This window comes from Aplidium turbinatum, chromosome 11 (assembly GCF_918807975.1).
Source record: "Aplidium turbinatum chromosome 11, kaAplTurb1.1, whole genome shotgun sequence".
In the NCBI taxonomy this organism is placed as follows: Eukaryota; Metazoa; Chordata; class Ascidiacea; order Aplousobranchia; family Polyclinidae; genus Aplidium; species Aplidium turbinatum.
In genome coordinates, this window is record NC_137482.1 from 15,962,392 (window position 1) to 15,969,580 (window position 7,189).

Here is a 7,189-nt window from a genome sequence, read left to right on the forward strand (position 1 = left end):
ACAGCAAGTAAATGCAAAAGTGTGCTTGGTTAAACCAATTTGGTAAAATCAATCCGTCTGTAATTTTCTCATAATTTGCAAATGCTTTGACTTCACCTCTTGCTGTTTTTGCTGTTTTCAAGTTTTCCCGGAAAGTTTGTTTCTCGTGTATTCCCAGACAGCAATCAGAGTCCTTTTTACGTCTATCGACATTGAATCAATGTGAAAAACAGCTGTTTGCTGTCTGGGTTGTGCAACCACAAAAACAGTGAGTTGGTTTTCTTTCGTATTAATGCGAAAAACGAGTAGGATGCGGTTCTTGGTAGTGTTGAGAAATATCCTTTAGATTTGTTAAGAAAAGCCAAGTGACCAACGCTGTAAACTTGTTTATCGATTTGGTTACAAAGTCGCTGGTATATTTTTCAATGTGGCTGAGCATTGTGAGAAATGTTATTTTACAATTTTTTTAGAATTTAGTTTTTTAATTGCAGATGAATAGTACTCACAATAGGCGGTGGGATGGCGCAGCGGATAAAGCGCTCGCTTTCCAATCATGCAATCCTGGTTCGACTTCCGGCTTAAGCTGGTTGTTGAAGAACACTGCTCACCTCTACCCAAGATGTAATAAATTGGATGGGCGTAGTTACTGAAGGAAAGGCAGCCGAGAGAAAGAAACTGGCCACCCTACTCTCATTTCTGCCAAAGGTATAATGAGAACTTTATCTTCTCATCCCCTTGAATCATCAATCATCATGCAATCATCTCATCATCCCCTTGGATCAAGCATGGGACTCACCTTTACCTTTAGTACTCACAAGCAGATTATGGTTGATGCAACCGATTATGACAATTGCTGCGATCAGTTTCCAAATGCTTTTTTTATGAATAGTTTTTAGATTTTACTTTATTTTACTATAATTTCTACAGTCTATCAACTTTTACATACAAAAATTCTTCTACAATGTGGCATATCAGAAGCATCAGATAATTCTGGCCAATTGGGCAACAACCATATTTACTTATCCAATGTTGGATTTGCAAGATCATTGCGTCACAATTTCTTCCTAACAACGACTGAAGGCATGAAAAAAAGATGAAGAACAGAAGCGCAATGTAAACAAACAAACAAAAAAGAAAAAAATCTATCTGAGCATGTTGTATTATGCAGGTATGCGTATACAATACGTTTCCAACACTCAAGCATAGTGTTGTAACCGTTATTTGGCTTTATTAAACAACTCGAATCTGCAAAATAAATAATCATTCTATAACACAACTCAAGTTGTGTTATCTTTGCTACGATTTTAGTGAACAGTTAAAAAATAAAATGGCTAAAAATATTACGACTAGTGCAAGTAAAGTCAATAAAATCAAGTTTTTTTTAGCAACTTATTGCGCTGTGGTTTAAATAAGAGATCTGGACACAAGGAGTAAATTTCAAAATCTTAATTTGATAGAACAATGAAAAGTTAATTTTTTATCGTTTCGTCAGTTTTTCAACATTAGGTCAATAAAGTCAATTTTATGTAATTGACACTTTCAGTCCAAATGTTTTCTTTTTTTTAACGTTGAGTGAGAAAAACTGATAGGCTACTGCTTTAACAACTTTTTGTTCATTAATCTGAATCTGTGCTTCGTTTAGCTTTTTAGCATCAAAACACTGCAAAACAATGACAATATTTCCAGAATAATGAACATTGAAAGACCAAAAAGTTTTTTGAGAGCGGGTTTTACACCGCTCAAGAGTAGGTGGCTGTGTCTGACAAGACACCAAAAGGAGTGCCGTCGATTGCGGAATGGCGCCCTTTCGACTATAGCCCTTGATTTCTTTCAAGATTATGAACATTACACTCCATAGCCCTAGGAACATTACACAACCTTCCTAGGGCTATGGCCTACTGAACTAAACATAACTTCACATTTCAACTCTTGTTCTTGGTGAACGTGATGTTCATTGTGTAGTTAGTTGCCTGCTTATATAGCTTTTAGTCGTGCCTAATATATTCTGTTGAGAATTTCAATGATTTTTCTTTGATTTACATATTTTTTTTTGTTTAAGCGAGATTATTTTAAATATAAAATGCAAGAAACAATGATTAATTTAGTCAAATTTTCGTTAGGTCAATGAAGTCAATTTTTTTAAATTTTAAAGTCAACGCTTTTGAATTTTAAAGTCAATGTTTTTGGATATTTAGGTCAGCTTTCTGTAGTTATGACGAAGTGTCCAATTTGGAATTCTTTACATGACTTCAATCTTTTTTTTAATTTTGTTTTGTTTCGAAGCGACATTTCTTGTCTTAATTTCGTTTCGAAGTAATTTCTGAGTAAAAAATTTCGTTTTATTTCGAAATTCAAGCCATTTCGTTTCGTTCTGCGTTCGAAACAAAAGATACAAGTAGGCTATTGGGGAATTTAAAAGTGCTAAAACTCATACTTCAAAGTGAATTCGCGTTATGTTTTTCAAACGTTGATTAAATCGTCTCGCAAAGTGAGAAAATCTAAGCTTACGCGGTGCTCACTTTTTCTCTTCATTATATTCAAGCCAGGTTCCATCTTTCGTTTGTGTTGCCTGAGATTTCATTTCGGCCATTTTCATTTCGCCTATCATATAAACGTAGCCTAAGGAACGCTATCTCCAATGTAGTGAAATTTGGAAAAACTTTAAGTTAAGGTGATTGGGAAGAAATATTTTGAATTGAAGAAATTTCCAAATCTGGAAAGATTTATTCAATAAATATTTGAATAAATCAATTAAAAAGCTCAAAAGTACTTGTAGAATTGTAGTGTTGTACGCTTACAATACGGCAAGCAGAGCGAGCGATTAAGGAAGTTCTTAGAAGTAGGTCGTTTTACTAAGATGCTATTGAATTTGAAGTTACATTGCAGTCAAACTTACACTTTTATCGATATATCAATTGAAGTACAGTATAAGCACAGAAAAAATGGTCTCAAGCTGCCACTTTTGTCGACCCACGATTTAACCTGATTCTGTTTGATAAAAAAGTTCACTAACGTGTCCAAATAACACTTTTAGAACTGCATCACAAACTGGAACGACATCTATCACACGAATACAACAAAGTTTAAAAAACGGAAACACATGAAACAATTGCTGAGGGGTGAGGATTTTAGAAGAAAAAAAGACTTGTTCAGAAAAAGTGTCAGGAGCGACTTTAAAGGTGCACTGCAACGAAAATACATGGCTTTTGTATTTGTAGATCTTTTTGAAATAAAACATTTTTCAACAATTTTTTTATTTTTTGTGCAACCATTAATTAAAAAACCTTAAAAAACCTTTTTTGATTTGAATGATTCTGATTGGTCAAAAATTTTGATGACGTCATTGGCCGGCAACGCCGTATCCAAGGTCTATTGTTTTGCATGCAAACACAAGGAACAAATCGCGTAGGCTACCGAAACAGCGAACAATTTCGTGCTAAGGGAGTTTTTACGCCCTTAAAATGGTGGCTTCTTGTATGGCTCCGGTTGTAGCCTACTAACCGGGGAATCATCAAAGGGGTATCCTTTCATCGTTTACCTCTGAATAATGACGACAAGCTGAAGAAATGGATCTTGGCGATGAAACTCAAAGACCCACCTGCAAACAAGCACTGCCGTGTGTGCAGCAATCATTTTCTGGCCAGCGATTATCAACGTGATCTACAGGCAGAGCTACAAGGCACCAAGTCCAGACACCTGCTCATCCCTGAAGCTGTTCCTTCTGTCTTTGATTTTTCAAGATATGTGAAAGCCACTGTCAATGCAGTACCCACAAAACTCGATCGACCTAGGTACAGGTCTGTGAGAGTGTGAGTACGATCGGGCGTGTGGATCGAATAGCAAGGCGAGAAAACAACAAGACTTTGAAACAGGTCAGTATAAGGGCAGTAAAACATTGGCAGGGTAGGCAACTCTGAATACGTAGGCTACTTTTAGTTGATATAATCCACTTGGTTCAAGCAAATTATTTTCCTGCATTTTTTTCAATGCAAATTTTCCATCCGACTGCTGTCCGAACTGCTGGTGTTGTCAGAGCACGAATCAGAATGATGTTCTTCGCTGTCAAGTCGCCGTCTTTTTGGTTCAAAGAGAAATCCTTGTCTAGTTTCAGACATCTTGTTTGTGCTGATCTTCTATTATTCAATAAACAATGACCAATGCGACGTTTCTAAGGCAAATGCGTGAAGCTGTTTACTTGGCTGCCCGCCGATGACGTCACAATACACATAACGCCATCAGGTGGCCGATTTTCATTTGGTTATATCTCCCAAACAAAGGAATACGTAGGGATAGGAATACGTACTCTATGTGTATATGATAACGTCCTATAGCTCACGAAACTTCATATTAAATGCATCAATGGTAAATTTTTTAAGCGGCAATTAATCTAATCGTCTGTTTAGTTAATCGAGTATGAGGGTCTGCAACGTCATTTGTGGATCAGTAATCGGCAATCCTCATCAGCGGATTGCGTTTGGCACATGAGGGAAAATCAGGCGACGGATTGAGCGTGTTAATCGGCCATTTTGTGCAATCAGTGGATAATCTGCTGTTCGTCCATCCAAACCAAAATGTGTCAACTGTTCATGGCCCAGAGATTGATTGCAATGGTGATCGACTTCAAGTAATTCACAATGAATTTAAAGATAAGCTTCGATGCTTGCAATCACAAGATTCGTTAGATATTGTTTTCTATCGTGACATGACGTGCAATAATTGAGGTGATTTTACAAGCCGAAAGTGTGTAAGATGAGCTTTAACTGCGACATACAAAACGTCATAAAAAAACTTTCTTCAAAAATATGTTTGATTGTTATCTGCAATGAACGTGTAGTTCTTTTCTTCATATATAGCTTCTTCGTACAGCGTAAAACTTCTTAACCATCCCTTTTATTACCAAGAAAATTGACTTTCGTTCCAGTTTATTATTCATCTCGTACGTTAACGACATCAAATTGATGTGGACTCTTCATGTTTTTTTTTTTTTTATATGAATACTGTAAGCAAAGCTTTAGAAAACGTCGCGAGTTTCCAAGAAAGTCAAAAAGTAGAAAAAAACATGCTTGTTTTGTTTTGGTTGTGTCCGTATTTGCATGTCAATAAACACAATGCTTTATCAATTCAATACTAATACAAAGATACGACGGAAAATAATCAATACCTGTTGTCTTGTCGATCAAGTAAGCGAGCTTTAAACATTTTATGAGTCGATGTGTTGTTGAAAATTGATATAGCAATTTTTAGATCAATCTCTCATTAGTTCTATCTTTGCTGTTCAGGATTTGAATCATTGGGGAATGATTGCTAAGATACTTGCTTTTTTAGGTCAGAACTTTCAAAAACCTCAGAAGCAACAAATTAGTGTGTAATATGACGAGGGTTACATCAATACCATGTTCCTCACAGTAACACAGGCACGAGTAGGCTATAGCCTATACTATTTTTAATTTTTCCTCACACGGTCTCACGTGATTTTGTTAGCTGAAAGAAGATTAGATTTACTTTTATTGTTAAAAATATTTTTCGCTCTTCTGAAGACTGTGAGAGCGCTCTGAGAGTTGCAAGTCTGAGCTTAATGCATACTACGATAAAAGACATACTACACATCAGTAGCGTAGCCAGGAATTTCGAAAGGGGGGAGTTTTGACAACCCAACGGCGGGGGGTCTGGGGGGCCCCCCCCAGAAAATTTTGAAAAATTACTTTGAATTTGGTGCACTCTGAGAGCATTTTCAACAAAAATGTGGGTATGAATATTCCTGTAAATGGTGCTGTCCGTGGCATAGCAAAAAGATAAGATTATGTTTTCTTCGGCATTTTTCGGAAATAAAGCTAAGTCTCTGTGTTTTCTTGTTGCTAATTCCTGGTTGAGATGTTTGGTATTGGCAAAACTCGCTCTTTTAATGCAGTTTTATTAAAAATTAGGCAATTTGTTTTAGACTGAAAGCATCATTCTCAATATCGTGACGTCACACGCGTGCCAAAGAGGGGGGTTGTAACCCCCAAACCCCCCCCCTCTTGGCTACGCCACTGCTACACATAAAAGTAGATAAAATTAGTATTATCAATATAACTTTTACAGCCCGTTTCCTTTTTAGTGGGATCTTCGGAAAGTTGTAATTATATTTCTACGTGTTTACGTCACGCAACTACCTATTTCAAAACATCTTTTGATAAAAAAAATTCGAAAATTTTGTCTCAAAGACGATGTTTTACTTTGTTTCGTTTCGAATTTTTGAAATACTTTTCGTCTCGACTTGAAATTATTTGTTTTAATTTTGTTTCGGTATGAACTACTGTATTTTGTGAAAAATTTTTATTTGCTTTGATCAAAAAAGGTCATTTCAAACAGCCCTAGATGGTTCATCAAAAAATTCAGTTTTTATAGCAGTCAGTCTGACGCCCCCTCCCCTTAATACTGTGCAAATAATTAAAAGTCTTTCTTGCTCCCCTATCTACGCCACTGCAGAGAGCAAAATTTCAAAGTTTTTCTGTGCGCATGAAACCGATTGCTTCGAATTCATCTGTAATAAAACTAAAAAAAAAACTTTTTGCAACCACAAATGCAAACTATTTTTAATGCTATGGTTTATTAATGATCCAGGCGTTTCAACAGTTGAGGTCCGCGTAGGTTGTTGAATTGTGTCTTTCCGAACTGACTGTTTGTGAGGGAACACTGCGCATTGCGCACAACACCACATGCACGCAGATTAGCACGACGCCTGTATGTGCGTAAAACGCGCCTTACGCCTGGCCAGCGTATGGTGCCTGTTAGTTACCTCAGAGATGTGGTAACGGCGTGCATCCCGAGCGTCCATAAAGTGCTCGGCATTTGACCTCTTTTGTGTACAAGTGAGTGTGTAAGAGTTGAAGCGTTTTTTTGTTGTTGTTTTTCGACGAAACGAAATTATCTTATGAGTTCATCAGTTCGAAATCGAAACTTTTTTTTGAAAAAGTGATTTCGAAAAGAATCAAGACAAAACAGAATCATTTTGTAAAATTTCGTTTTCAAGGCTTCCTGTTGGCACCGGGTCCAAATTATTTTCTAAACGGCCCTGTTAATAAACATTGAGTTTGTGCGGTAACGTATGTCTTGTAGGAAGTGCCGTATGAGCACCATCTCCCTCCTGAGATCCACTGATGAACCCCTATTTTTTAGTGACTTTGCCTAAAATGTTTCGTGATGACGTTTCTCAAACTGCGGAGCCTAT